Genomic DNA, 16284 nt, shown 5'->3' on the forward strand with positions numbered 1-16284 from the left:
AAACAATCAAAATTGGAATATTAAAATAACCAAGCTTGGCCATGAAGAATATACTGACTAAAAAGATATGAAAAGAACAGTATTACAAGCAGGTCCCCACAAACAAAAGCATATCTTACCCTCCACCACCTCAGATCTGAGAAAGAATGGGATCAAACTTAAAGCAATTGCTATAAAGCATTTATATTACCAAATTGCTACATTCAGAAGAAATAGCAGTGGATAAAGTTGCTCCCTGGCTTGCACAACATAGTATTTTGGCTACTAGGTCAGGTTATTGTTAAGGTAAATCTTACAGATCAATCTTCTAACCTTTGGCTATTGGAAAACTGTTAGCTCTTCCTACCTTTCAAAGGTCACAATATCATTCCATCTTCAATCCTCCTTCATCTAAGAACCAGGGGGAAAAATAACAGATCCAGAAGCAGCAATAGGGCATATCTGCCTGGGAGAAAAAAAGAGTGGGCTGCTGACACTATCCCTTCCTCCTTCCCCCACTTGACACTTAGAACAAATCTTTCCCTGATATTCACCAGAAGAAAGAGAGAGATGGTTCTAAATCACTATCCATTAGAGAAATGTGAATTAAAACAATCCTGAGGTACCATCTCACATCTCTCAGATTGGCTAAAACAACAGAAAAAGATAATGATAAATGTTGGAGGGAATATGGGAAAACTGGGATACTAATGCATTGTTGGTGGACTTGTGAAATGATCCAATCCAGAGACCAATTTGGATCTATGCCCAAAGGGCTATCAAACTGAGCATACCCTTTGACCCAACAGTACCACTATTGGGTCTGTATCCCAAGGAAATCACAAAGGAGGAAAAGGACCCACATGTGCAAAAATGTTTGTACCAGCTTTTTTGTGGTAGCAAAGAATTGGCAAATGAGTAGATGCCCATCATTTGGGAAATAGCTGAACAAGGTATGGTACATGAAGGTAATAGAATATTACTGTTCTAAAAAATGATGAACAAGCTGATTTTAGAAAGGCTTAGGAAGATTTACACAAACTGAAGCTGAGCAAAACAAGCAAAACCAGGAATATGGTGTACCCAGTAACAAGATTGTGTAAGAATCAACTATGAAAAACTTGGTTCAGTGGTGCAATGATTCAAAGCAATCCCAATAAACTTTGGACAGAAAATGTCATCTGCTTCCAGAAAAAGAACTATGGAAACTGAATATAAGTCAACACATCCTATGTTCACTTGTTTTTTTCTTTTTCTTCTGTCTTTTTTACTCTTGTGGTTTTTCCATTTTGTTCTGATTTTTCTCTGCCAACATGATTCATAAAGAAAGATGTATTTTAAAAAATAATGTACATGTACATTGTACCAGAAAAAAACAAGAAAATTAAAAAATGAAAGGGATGTCATCCAGTTATTGTATGCACATTCAATTCTGCCTCAGAAGATAATCAAAAGACTTAACTTTACCATCCAGTCTTTGGACAGAAAAAGGTTATCATAGGATATTTATATAAACTCTGAAGTGGAGGGTTGGGTCTCTCTATTACATGTTAACACAGATTTTGGGAAATAGGAAATAACCACATGGACCCTCTGCTTATGGTCCTAGGACTGTGCCCTCATTGGCCAATCTCCATTATGTATAAAAGAAATATAAAAAAATTCAAAAAAAATACTAGTCAGCTAAATATGAGGAGGTAACTAGCAGAAGGAGTTCTTATACAAGACAATGCTTGCACTATGTTTTGAAGGAACAGAAAGAGTATATGAAGTGTGGGTGAGGACCAAGTATATTCTAGTCATGGGAGACAACCAGAGCAAAGGAACAGAGATAGGAGTCAGGAAGGAGCCAACTTTTATTTGTACTTTAGAAATCAGCAAATGATAAAAATTATATTTTGTTGATTGTCTAGATGAGTGGTATCAAACTCAAATAGAAACGAATCCCTCCCTATGACTTGGAAAACAACAAATTAATATTATCTATGTTATGTTGTATTTTTTTAATTTTGTTAAAAAATTTCTCAGAAACATTTTAATCTGGTTTGTACTGGGGAATTTTGCAGATCACAATTGACTTTTTTTTTTTTGCTACTTCTGGTCTAGACTTAGGAAAGTGATGGAGAAAATATGTCAATAACATAGATTAAACTTAAAAGTGTGTCAGCATACATTTTTTCCTTTAGAGAGTCAGTTGTTAAGCATTTATCAGTACACACACGTCTATGTGTGGAACATAGAATAGATTAGTTTGGCTTGATCTTAGAATATGAAAAAAGGAATAATGTATAAAGAAGTCAAGAAGATGGACCAGGAGTAAGTTGTGAAAGTTAAACAGAGAAGTCTGGATTTTGTCTTAGAGATAATGACAGTTACTGGAATTTCTTGAATCAAAATGAAATGGTAAGATCTGTGCTTGAGGATAATCATTTCCACTTTGTGTGGATAATATATTAAAGGAAGGAAAATCTATTAGTGGACTTTTATAATAGTTTAGGCAAGAGGTCATAAGGGTCTAACTAAAATGGTGACTATGAGTAGAGAGAGGCCAAATGCTAGTGATATGGTGAAAATAAATCTGATAAATGTGTAGAAACAGCATGGCAGTAGCTAAAGATCTCACAGAATCAGAAAGACTTAGATTGAAGTTGTGCTCATAGTACCTCCTAGATCTGTGATCCTGAACAAATCCTTTAAATAATTCTTTAAGATTGTAAATGGCAGAACTGTTGCTGATCAGTATCAGTGGAAAAAAATTTCCTCATTGGAAGTTACTTAGTTATACCAACACCATCAAGAAAATGCATATAGTAGTATTAAATTCTAAGAGATTGCAATTGTTCATGATCCATCACCCAGGTCTTTAACATCTGATCAATTCATAGATCAAATTCAATCTTGGGTAATGGTCTCCAAATCATATCACTTTGGTTCACTTTGTTCTTACCCAGAGTTTTCTCTGGCACCCTTAGAAAATAAGTCATGTTTACATGAACTGATACTGAGTGAAGTAAGCAGAATCAGAAAACATTATATACAGTAACAAAAAGATTATATGATGGCCAATAATGACGGACTTTGCTCTTCTCAACAAATAGGTGATTCAAAGGAATTCCAATGGAAAGTGCCATCAATATCCAGAAAGAGAAATTAGGAGACTGAATGTGGATCAAAGGATACTATTTTCTCCTCTTTTTGTTGTTTGCTTTTTTTTTCTTCTTCATTTTTTCCCTTTTGATCTGATTTTTCTTGCACAGCATGATTAATATGGAAAATTTTTAGAAGAATTCTACATGTTTAACCTATATTAGATTGCTTGATGTCTAGGGGAGTGGGAAGGGAGGACAAAGAGGGATAAAAATTTGGAACACAAGATTTTGCAAAGATGAATGTTGAAAGGTGCATGTATTTGAAACTTAGGAGCTTGTTCTAGCAGAAGAGCACAGCTATTCATCTATCCTTGACCCAGTATGTCTCTATCAAGGAATGTTTTCCTCTTCCATTGAGGGAGCATTTTCAGGAAGGATGCAGATGGGGTGGTGAGGGGGGAAGGGGACACCCACCTAACCAGCCAGATCAACCTAATCAACTCTGGCAATCAGTGAAGTGATAGATGTTGCAGTCAGATTACCTTCACATCTCTTTGCATGTGTTTGGAAAAAAAAATGCTATTTAAAAAAAAAAGAAAAATAAGTATTGACTAGGTATCTTACAGTGAGGGAAGAGTTCTCATTTCCCATGTAATCTCTCCAAGTCACAATGCAGATAAAATATAGGACAGTTTTGATTTCACCACAGAAAAATTCAAAATACCTTAAAGGATTCACCCTATCCCATACCAGTTTTAACAATTTTCTTCTTTTTTCTGTAAGCCTCATTTATCCCCAAACCCAATAGCGCCTCCATAGTCTTCTAGCCTTATGTGAATAAATGTTTGAACTCTCTGTAAAACAAACTTGAAGTTGTTTGAAAACGATTTCTTTCTCCTTCCACCCCCAGCCTTCTAATAAGTCTTGTATTCTTCTCAAAGCCCATAGAGGACTCCAGCCCTATGGATTTGAACTCATTTTGGAAGACAATACTCTTGGGGTTGCTGGAGAGGCTGCCTTCCTTTCTATCAGAACTGTACCATCTGAAAAACTCATATAAATATGAAAGAATCAAGGTTTTTTTGTCAACTATATCATGGCTCATTTCCTATTTGTAGCTGTAAGTTTACAAGCCAGATCCTTATTCCAACAACTAAAAATATGCCTTCAAAAGGCCAGGGATCAGGAATTGTCATTATTAGGCTTATATGGTTCTTCTTTCCACAGCTGCCATCTCTTGGAATGAAAGTTTACTTTATTACTTTTCTATAGCTAGGACTATGGATTTGAAGATAAGGAACTCTTCTGGGACCATGTGATCAAGAGACTTTCCCACTGCTTCTCCTAGACACCTCTTGGGCTGGAAAAGGTGAGGACATGTTCCCTATGGTACACTGGAAAAGGAGTTGGGTGTACAAATCTTTACCTATTTTATCTTGGGCATGTCACCTTCCTGGTTCACAATATCCTCACCTGTAAAAATGAGGGGTTGAGGGGTTGGACATAATGGTACTAGAATTATGGTTGCTGAGCAGACTGAGGCTGGGGAAGAATGAGATGCAGAGGGCTATCAGGTGTCCACACTAAGTGCACCATTAATGGGTTGAGGTCCCAGAACTGGGGGGGGGGGGAAGAAAGGAAGGGGGAAAGGGAGACTATATTGCCCATAGAAGGGTGAGCTGGCCAAGATCTGAAAGGGAGAAGGTCAAAGTTCCTGTGCCAATCTTTAGCGGAATTAGACCCATGAACAGTCGCACTTATACTTCCAGCTTCTACAAGATGACAAGACACAATTAAAAAAAAAAGTTTAAAAAAATGAGGGAGTTGTACTAGGAGGTCTCTAAAGGACCTTTCAATATAAGTCTGTGATCCTATTATGGCTTCTATGAGAAACTCCAAGGGATAATTGTGCTTATGGTTAGGCTTTCTCTACCCATTTCCCAAAAAATGCCCAAGTCTCCTCTTAGATCTTTGATTTCTGACTTATGTCCAACTCTCTGTTTCTGGACTTTTCCTTAAAAAGGATCTATTCGGGGGGGGGAGGGAAAGATTCCTTTTTACAGATGTAACACAAGGAAATGGTTTGCACTTGCTCTAGTCATAGTCAATACTTCCCCAATAATTGAGACTCACTAGTCCTCAAGGACCAAGAAATGTCCTTAATTCTTTCAAGGTGTCATAAATTTAACATATATTTTAACATGTATAACATATATTGGATTGCTTGCCATTTAGGAGAGGCAGTAGGGGGAAGGAGGGGAAAAGTTGAAACAAAAGGTTTTTCAAGGGTCAATGTTGAAAAACTACCCATGCATATGTTTTGTAAATAAAAAGCTATAATAAATAAATATATATATATATATATAAAGAACTGTGAAAAAGAAAGGAAAAGAAAGAAAAATTATCCATCCATATGTTTTGAAAATAAAAAGCTTTAATTAAAAAAATTTTAAGTTAAAAAAAAGGTGTCATAGAACATGATCATATCCCCAGAAGATACATCTTCTTATAACATTGTCAGATTGATCGGGACACTCTGTGGGTCAATCATTATGTACATATCTTGTACCATTTTTGAGGGCAAGATCTATACTTTATATCTCCCCCAGTATCTCGCATAATCAGTCAATAAGTAAACATTTATAAAGTGCTTCCTATGTGTCAGGAATTATACTAAGCACATGGGATACAATTACAAAAAGAAAATACATTCCTTGACTTCAAAAAGCTTACAATATAATGGAGAAAAACAGCACACAAAAGGAGAAGTGAAGATATCCAGTACAGGTATAACAGAGAAATCCAAAGGAGTATAGTGGAGTGGAAAATGAAGTTATTTTGTGCAAACTGAATCCAATGAATACATCAACATATTTATGTCATATTTCAATAACCTATCTAATGAATTCTCACATCTTGAATTAATGATTCCACCTGGTTTGCAGGTAATAGATACCCAGTAAACATATATTGACACCTCTAGGATAATGTATTGTCCTCTTGTTGGTTAACCCCATTGTCTCTCTGCTCTCAGAAACTCCTTTTTTGTGGAAAGAGGAGTCCCCTTCCCCATTCTCCTTGGGATCTATTTGAAAGAGGCAGGCTTGAATGATGTTCATGTCTTTGACAATAGCAAATTTAAGCTATAGAGTATAAATTGGAAGTCATCATAAATGATCAACTTCTAAAGAAGACTAAAAGATGGATGAAGATGCAATATTTAATTGTGTCCAACTCTTCATGATCCCATTTGGGGTTTTCTTGGCAAAGATACTGGTGTGGTTTGCCATTTTCTTTTCCAGCCCATTTTCCAGATGAAGAACTTAGACAACTAGAGTTAAATGACTTGCCCAGGGTCATTACAACTAATAAGTATCTGAATCTGGATTTGAATTCAGAAAGTTGACTCCAGGTTCAGTATTCTATCCACTGCTCTACCTTGCTGTCCAACAGAGTCAGCCTAGCTTACAGCAAAAATGCATCTGAAGTAGGATTTTTTTTAAAAGGCCAAATAACCCTGTTTGTACTTAAGTAAGCTTGTTTTAGAAAGTTTAGAGGAAAGAGAGAAATGTGTCAATGTGGAAGCACTTGGGCTGTGCCTGTCAGAATAACAGCATTCCACTGAAGTCAAAAATGTATTGGCTAAAAGTTTTCTTTTTCTTTGATTCTCATTTGAAGCAAGTTCAAGCAGACACAGGTTCAGCCCATGTGAGATGCAGTCTCCCAATCACAACCCACTATTCCCCTGTGCCTCAGGACTTTAAAGAATCACTACAGGCTAGATAAGCCCCACAGGTGAACAAGCTCATAGCGGAGCAAGAAAAGGACAAGAGGCATTCTTGGTGAGTCTGAAATCGCTGTTTTCCAGAGATCAGAAGTTAGGAGAGAGGATTCTTCTTGCATGAACAGTTCTTAATGGTGCTTACTTAGTAGATTAAAGGGTTTATAAAGGGTATAGTTCTATATGATTAAAGATAGATTTGTTTCCTGTTATCCTGAATTGAGTATTTGCTTTTTAAAAGATGTTTATTTTTAAAATCACCATTTTCACTGTGGTATATGCCAAAGTTGCTGTCTTCCTCCAGTGATATTATTCAACTTTCTCGATTTCAGGATCCAACTCTTTCAAGAGAAATTTTTATGTCCTAATGTCCTATGAGTGGGTCGAAGATTTGCTTAAATGAAACATGGGTCTCAGTTTTACTTTGATTTTTTCACTTATGAAAAAAAGAATTTTCATTTTACAAAATGCATTAATTTGTCTCTAATGTGTTTTCTGTAAAATAGTGTTTCTGAACAAATCAATTTTACCAATTGTGTTTGTGACTTTTTTTTCCTTCAAAAACTTATTTTCACTCTTTACCAATTGGTTGATTCTCTATGATCTCTCATAACCTCATTCCCTTTCTAATAATCCTTTTTTAATTACCTCTTTAAATGAAAAGTGCTTTTTGTTTTGAACTGAACTGTTAAAGAGTACAGATATACAGACATATCATAGATCCTGAAATGTGATATTCAATTCATTTGAAAGAATGTTTATTTGTTGAATGAAATTTTATGGATATAAATAGATGAATTTTTAGGTATTAGTTTCATTGCTGACTGCTAAAAATAGATTTGTAAATAATAATCTCAGGTAACACATATTTTTCCTTACACACACAGGCAGACTCCTTAGAATTAAACCATTTTAGAACTAAAATAGACCTTAGAAGTCATTTAATTTTTTAAAGATCAGCTTTCTCTTTTGCTTGCCCAGCTTCCATTTGTAAGTCCCCTTAGCAAATGGCCATTTTTAGAGTAACTGAATTGAATCAACCCTAATATAATTCGGAGCTCTAAAACTTCACCTTGTTCAAAACTACCAATGAATTTCCTATCAACATCAATAACCCTGTTCCTCATCATGAAATAAATATAGAGCAGGAGCACTAGCATGGTAGCTGGCACATAGAAGGCACCATAAAATGCTAATCATTATTATTATTAGTGGCAGGTAAACTAGCTATGATCCTGATGATGCTCTGTCCCACTATACTACTGTCCCACTCTCTTAGGTGATTCCCATTCCCAAGGACCTTATTTGATTATGAAGATCTAACTCCATTGCTTGGAAGAATAGCAGCTCACATGAGTGAATGGGTGACTTCTAAGGCACACCTTGGTTTAGGAATTACATTTCACAGTTATATAAACATTTAAACATTACTATTTATCCATGTGTGTCAAGCCTGAAAGAGGGAGAATAACATATTATAGATAATTCTTTCTTTCCCACCCTTTTCTTCTTGGGTTTGTCTCTCTAAGCTGAACTAAAAACTGAAGGTGTGGTTTGTGTATTCTCTGACAACAGAACTAGGTGAAGAAAAAGAGTAATGAAGCAGAAAAATGATCTCATGCTAGGTGGGTGAGTTTCACATATTTCTTCTACTCTAAAAAAATTAGCTTATTTAGTGAGTAATTCTTTTTAGACTCATTCAATGCACTTAAAAAAAGTCAATACTTTGAACTTTGGGTGAGTTTTTAAGAAATAGATTGAACACAAGAATAGAAAAGGTTGAGAAATGAATCTTGGAGTTTTCATTGTGGTTTGAAGATTTAAGAATGAATTCTTTGTGTCTTGACCTGCTTGGTAAATTGTAATGATACCAGACTGGGAGGAGAAATGTTTCAAAGGTATGAAAAAGACTTCTTAAACCAAAACTATCCATGCAACCTATTCTTTGTAAAATCTGGTCTGAAGTGAACTACTCTCTAGAAATTTAGGACATTTTCTCAGAGGAAATTGATTTTGGCTCGTGAACTTACATTTCACATCACTTGTCAACTTTTTATGACTCTGTTCCATAGTTTTTTCCTCCTTTTAATTTCTTTTATAAATTGAATTAGATTATAGGTTTACTAGGTTATTTCCACTTAATTCATAATGTTATTCTGAAATACCTCATACCCACTGTGAAATTTCTGTCCAATTTTTATTTATTATTTTTTAATATCTCCTTTGTTTTCAAATAGGTCCCTCCCTCCCCAGAGTCATCCTTTGCAACAAAGAAAGGAAAAAAAAGAGAAAAAAGTTAGTCCAACAAAATTAACCAACACATCAACAAAGTCTAACAGTATATGAAATGAACCATACCAGTAGTTTCCCACCTCTAGAAGAAAAAAAAAAGGAAAAAAGGCTTCTATTTTGAAGAGCCACAATTGATCATTACAATTTCATTAGGTTTTGTTGTTATAGTAGTTGTTACTCTTTCCATTAACATTATTGTAGTCATTATATGTATCATTTTCCTGGTACTGCTTATTCCCCTTTGCATTATTTCATGTCTTCCCATGCCTTTCATTTCACTAGGTTCAGTATTATGTTACTAGTCTATCAATATCTTTTTTAATCCATACTGTTAACCAATGTGTCAACTATCTTTGGATTTTCTGTCAATTTGATAACCATGTCATCTATCCTTCTATCCAATTAATTAAAAAAAACATGTTAAATAAAACAGAACTAAACATGAATCCCTTGTACACTCCATTAGAGAACACTTTCTAACTTGACATGGAACCATTAATGACTATGTTTTGAATCTGGCCTTTCGACCAATTCTGAAATTCAATAATGATATCATTTAGTCTGCATTTTGCTATCTTGCCCAATGCTTTGCTAAAATCTAGTTAAGCATTTATCAGTATGCCATAGAAGAGATATCCATTAAATGTTTTCCATTTCTAATAGTCTACTATTGTATATAGTATATAGTGCTGCTTTAGGTGCTCAGTAAATATTTTAATGAAAAAAGCAAAACATTAGGTGAATTGTATCTATTACCTTTTCCTGATCTAGTAACTGCTGAAAAAATGAAATAGTTTGGCACACTTTTTAAAAATGTTTTGTCTCTTTAATAATACATTCTAGGGTCATTCTAGGTGGCGCAGTGGATAGAGTCCTGAAGTCAAGAGGACCTGAGTTCAAATGTGACCTCAGACACTTAACAGTTACTAGCTGTGTGACCCTAGGCAAGTCACTTAACCCGAATTGCCTCAGCAAAAATAATAATAATACATTCTAGAATTTTAAAAATAATCAAAGTGAAGTACACTGGCCTATAGTTTGCTGATTCCGTTCTCTTCTTTTTTTTTGAAAATCAGGTCATGTGTTCTTTTCCTATCCTTCAGTATGTTTCCAGTTTCTTATTATCTTTTTCTTTCTTTCTTTTTATTTTCCTTCCTTCCACTCTTGATGTCTTATTTCCTTTTTTCCCCAAGATTAGTCTTCTATCTTAGTCTCCTAAGTTGAAAATGCAGTGGCTATTTACAAGTCTAATCTCACTACTGGTTGACATGGAAGTTTTGGCAAGATCTCCTTCCAACTTGCCTGCCCCACAAGGCAGCTGGCTCCTAGGGGTTCACTGTATTGTGGCTGGACTTAGTGTAAAGACCCAATTTGCTTTATTCTTATTGCTGCTCCTGAATTCAAGCAAGCCTCAGCCTTCCAGAGAGCAGGAATTATAAGTATGCATGGCACCATGCCTGGCTTCCATCATCTTTCAAAGGTCATTGTCATTGCTGACAATGTTTCAGCGATCACATCTGCCAAGTCTTTTAACAGGCAAGGTATAATTGATTTGGTAGATAATTTGAACCCATTGCAGTCAGCTTGAATTTCTCTCACAATTGCCTTACTTATCTTGGGCATTAACTCCCAATTAGCCATTGTTGTTTTGTACTTTCTGGTTCTGGTCCAAAGATAATTTTCCTTAGCAGAGAAAACCAGAAGCAAATTAAACTCTGAACTTTGTTACCTTCTCCCTGGACAACTTTAAGTCTCAACTAAGATCCCATCTTTTATGGAAGTCTTTCTCATCCCCTCTTAATTCTAGTGCCTTCCTGGTAATTTGTACATCTTTGTTAGCTTATTATCTCCTCCATTTATTTGTGAGCTTCTTTGAGTCAAGGACTGTCTTTTGCCTCTTTTGGTATCCCTAGAGCAGTGGTTCTCAAACTTTTGTTTTCAATATCTTTATCTTATTAAAATAGGATCTCTCCAAAGCGGTTTTGTTTATCTGGATTATATTTATAGACATTTACCATACTGGAAATAAAAACTATTTTTGAATTTGTAGACCCTCTAAAAGGATTTCAGAGATCCCCAGGATTCTCTAGACCATACTTTGAGAACCACTGCCCTAGAGCTTAGCACAGTACCTGACATATAGCAAGCATTTAACAGATATTTAATACCTAAATGGATCCCTGTCGTTGGTTATCATCACCTCATCCACTTCTAGCAGTAAGCCTTTTTACCCTTCTTTTTTAAAACAGGCTAGGAAATTGGAGCCCCAAGAGGTGGAGAAATTTTCTGCAAATCACAGTAAGAAGCAGATAAAATTTGAATCCTTCCAATAAAATTCATGCACAATGAGTTAATCAAGGACTAGGGACATTTGCATTTTATTAGAAGCTAATGGCAAAGGTAGGAAGGGGCTGCTACATAGCACAGTGAATAGGTACCAGTGCTGGAATCAGACACTTACTAGCTGTATCACCCTGGACAAGTCACTTAACCCCAACTATCACACACACACAAAAGAAGCAAGTGGCAAAGAAATGGATTCTTTTGGTGGTTTCAGTATCAGTGGACTAGGTAAATAAAGCATTTTGCTGCTCAGGGGATAATAATGCTCTCCAAGATTAAACTTCAAGGTGAAGGAACAGGGTCACATGTCAAGAGTTTGGAGGCTCATTTCTTTTGGTTGTAACAGGAATAGTCAGGGGAACTCTTTGATTTTCTAGACTAGAATACCTCCCAGGGAGCTGAACATCTATCTGACTTCTTGCTAAGAGATATGAACTTTGCTAAGATGACACTGGGGACTCTTGATTAGGCCCTAGTGACTGTGGCCACTCCAAAGATGTTTGTTAAGAGAGAGTCAAAAAAATGAACTCTTCTCAGGAAGAGATATCCCTTTTGTGATCAAAAAAATAAAATAATCACTTCCAACTTCATCTTCATGCTGCTAACTCAAGTCTTGCCTGACACTACCTCTGCAGTCACTTTTCCCCTGCCAATTCCTTCCTTTACTGAGGACAGAAGCTGGACTTTTGGGTTTACTCCACTCTGGGTCTGCTACCTTGACTGATTTTTTTTCAACTCCATGGAACAAGATACCTCTGTGTTGGATGCCCCCTGGTGCTCCTTCTCACCTTTATCTCCTACCTTCACTGCTTGGGGTTTCTTGATCAGTCATTTTTCAGTTTGTGTCCAAAGCTTCATGACCCTATTTGTAGTTTTCTTGACAGTAGTTTGCCTTTTCCTTCTCCAATTTATTTTACAGATGAGGAAATTGAGATAAACAAAGTTGAGTGATTTGCTTATGGTCACACAGCTGATAAGTGTCTGAGATGGAATTTTAATTCGGATCTCCCTAAGTCCAGGTCCAGAGCTCTATCCACTGTGCCACTTAGCTGCCTCCAAGGATTTGCCTGGTATTAAAGTGAAACTTTCTAATCTTGAAAAAGGTTGTCTCCTTATTGACAGCCATATCAGTATAGTGGCTGTTGATTATGTATTGTGGCCAGTTATCAATTAGATATCCTTGGGTTAATGACATCTGGGCCAAACTATTTACATCTGGTTAATTAGCATTCATTTTCTTTGACCTATAATTTCAGGAGTTAGGGAACCCGAACTTTCTCGAGCAATGATTAGCAGCTTCTCTGCAATTTATGATATTGGGGGAATTCTCTGAGATATGGAAAAGTTGTCTTGCCCAGGCAGGATGTGGTTTAGATGGGACTCCAGCCAGATTTTCTTGACTCTAAGGGTAGCTCTCTATCCACATTGATTCCCATTGGTTGATTAACTCTAGAAATGTATACCTTTGCCATTTTAAATCTTTATTACTTACAACTTTGTGCTTCAAAAGACACTTTGAGGATAAGTTCCTTATATTCTTTTCTAGGAAAGACTTAGACACATAGTTCATTCATATAATGTTATCTCCTTTTCAACCTATCAAGCATTTATTAAGCACTAACTATTTGCAAGGCAAGGTGCCATCCAGGGGATATTAGGGGAGAAAAACGATGCACGTAGATACATTAATGTAAATTATTTCTTCAAGGCATTTAAAAGATTGTTCTTTGGAGAGTCTCACTAGAAAAGGGTTGCCTTAGGATGCAATTCCCAGGCTGACACCTGCAGAAAAGGAGGCAGGAATAAGACAAAGTTAATTGTTTTATTCCTTAAAAGAATAAACATTCCCTGCAGCAAAGGGAATCCTATAACTCCTTCTAAACTTGAAGTTAAGATTTAAAAGTTGGGTAGGCATGAACTCTGCTGGCACTGAAATGCAGGACAGTAAGTTTTTAGGAATGTTGCTGGAATGCTACTGAGTGGGTCCTCCCATAAAGCAGTGCTGCTTTGTACCTGCCTCGAGCCCCACCCATAGCCCAAGTAGAGATATATATATGTAAGGAGGGTTTTTTTTTGTTTTGTTTTTTCCTCACAATCAGAAACAGAAATCTAGGGGAATCATAACTGAGGATCTCATTTCCACTTCACATTCCCTCAAGCTCCAAAGTAACTGGGAAGTCACAGGACAGGAACCAGAATTGCTCACTCCTGTCCCAATAGTCTAAGGGTACAAGCTCTCTCCTTACAGTCCCGTGCTTAAGGAGGTCGCATAGAGCAGCTATGATATTTCTTACACCTGCACTGCCCATAAGTACCATTCTGTATTGTTCCTGGATCCAGAGTCCCCATTTGAATATATATGTGACTATTTAGGGGATAATTTTAGTCCCCTGAAAATCAGTCAAACCTAAATTCTAGTCAAAATCTCATGCGGGAGCTATGAAAGATTTACTATCATATGCCTTTTATAATGTTACAAATTATTATTGAGGATAGGAGGGGAGAGAATGTTATTTCAATGGTGAGGAAATTCAAAATGAGGGAATTCTCTTCACCAGTGCAGATGGATTCCTCCCCTACAATTTATAGTTTTGGAGAGAGCCTGAAGCACTAAGAAATCAAACTGTTTATTCAGGGTGACACTGGCAGTATATGTCTGAGGTAAAACTCAATTAAACTTCAGGTTTCTTGATTCCAAAATCAACACTGTCTTCACTGTTCTACAGGACTTCTCTTAATTATCTTAATTAAGAGTGGTTGAAACACTAACTGAAAATCTGGGTGATCTGTGTTTGAAACCTGGATTCCAGTACTGCTTTTCTTTCTTCTCCACCCCCCAGACAATGAGGTTAATTAAGTGACTTACCCAAATTCACACAGCTAATAGTGTCTGAGGTCAAATTTGAATTCAGGTCCTCTTGACTCCAGCATCTGTGTTCTATCCACTGCACCACCTAGTTGCTATTTTTAGCACTATTTCTATGACTTTGGGAAAATCATTTAACATCTAACCAGTTCCTCATCTGTAGATTGAAGTAGCAGAATTAAATGGTCCCTTGCAGCTCTAAGAAGATTCCCTTTGAACCTACCTGTGATATTTACTAGCTGTGTGACAGTTAATATTCACTTAACCTAAGTCTCAGTTTTCTTATTTATATGCTGGAAATAATAACAATACCTATAGTACCTATTTTGTAGGTACTATAATTTATATTTTATGTAATTTATATAATAAAAATATATAATTTATATTTTATGTGATGAAACTCAAATGGGATAATGAATGTAAAACACTTTGCATACTTTAAAGTTTATTTAAATGTTAGCCACCATTCCTGCTGCTACTGTTTCTTCTTCTTCTTCTCTTTCTTCTTCTTCTACTTCTCTTCTTTTTTTTCTTCTCTTCTTTTCTTCTTCTTTCTCCTCCTCTTCTCCTAATTCTCCTTCTCTTTTTCAAGGTTATGAAAAAGAGGTAAAGGAAGAGAACACAGATTGTGTTTGCATCTCCTGACTTTCGTTAAGTGCTTCAGTCTAGTTTTATCTGAACACATGCAATGTTATCTAGTCTCATTAACCATGAGAGTGAGAATGCAATGAAACTATCTTTACTTTTTTCTGATGTCTGTTAAATTGAAAAATTCATTAATCTTTTAAAGTTATTGTAATGAGACTAATACTTTATGTTGTTCAAAAAGATAGCAGTGAATTAAATGGTTTCTGAATCACGGAGTGGTTATCAAAGCAGAAGTTTTCAATGGTAGAGGAACCAAAAGGGATTTGGGAGATGCATGGTAATGAAAGAGAGGATCTGGCATTATCTTATCGATGTAGATGTCCCCTCCAATGGGACAGATTTCATGACCACCCATTCTGTGGAACTCTTGTCTATATTGTCTACCCTCCTTAGTTGTTTCTCCATCTACCCAATATTTTTTTCTTTATTGCTCATAATTTTGCCACTTGTCCTATTGTATGCTGTTTTATCTGACTCCAATTGTAAACTCTTAGAAAGCAGATCTGTCTTCTCTATTCTGAAATCCCAATCAACCCATGACAACCATGTAATATCTTATGGGCAGGTACTCAATAAATTAGGATGGATTTGTCCCCTCCAAGTGAAACATGACCTTTACTCTCTACATGTCTACTATAGTAATTCCTACTTCTCACAGTCTACTTACTTATATCTCTATCTTAGATGATAATACTCCTGCTCAGGAAGAATGCCTTGTAGATGCTGATAATGAATTTAACAATGTGACAGGTCCTGCTAGATAAGTCAGTTCCTCCCTTTGTAACTAGTGTATTAACTCCTTCAACTTCTGACTACTTTAAAATAGGAGATGATACAATGTTCTTGTTATTACAAAATATCTATAAAGAACTGAAAAAATGCATTTCCTTTTTTTCCTTGCAGAAACGAACTATGATTGTGCAATATTGCATAACTTATCAAACAATTGAATGTTGGTTGATTTTCCTGAACTTTTTTCACCTTTTTTATTCTTTGTTATAAAAGATAGCTTTCTAGAAAGGGGAATAGGGAGGGATAGATTGGAAAATAAAGATGATGTAAAAATAAAATTTACCAATAAAAAATTAAGTTCCTATAGTACCTTGAAATTATGTATTTCTGTACATATCAAGAATATGTACATGAAAAAGACAATTTACAGAGACCTACCTAGAAATTGCTATATAAAGACAATTTATAAAAGTAGCAATCACTTTGTTATTATTCTTCAGTAATGCCCAACTTTTCTTAACCCTATTTGGGTGGTGGTTGTTGTTTAATAGTGG

The 16284-nt window shown here is 35.8% G+C and overlaps 1 protein-coding gene across 1 annotated transcript in view; it reads left to right on the plus strand.

Moving 5' to 3' along the window:
- Positions 1-6749: 6749 nt before the first annotated feature.
- UPK1B (uroplakin 1B) overlaps positions 6750-16284 on the plus strand; it is a 38823-nt gene continuing 29288 nt past the window's right edge. Inside the window, exon 1 of the mRNA XM_003766345.3 lies at positions 6750-6910. The gene's annotated coding sequence lies outside the window, so the exon portion shown is untranslated. The remainder of the gene's footprint in view (positions 6911-16284) is intronic.

The sequence above is a fragment of the Sarcophilus harrisii genome, chromosome 3, assembly GCF_902635505.1.
Source record: "Sarcophilus harrisii chromosome 3, mSarHar1.11, whole genome shotgun sequence".
In the NCBI taxonomy this organism is placed as follows: Eukaryota; Metazoa; Chordata; class Mammalia; order Dasyuromorphia; family Dasyuridae; genus Sarcophilus; species Sarcophilus harrisii.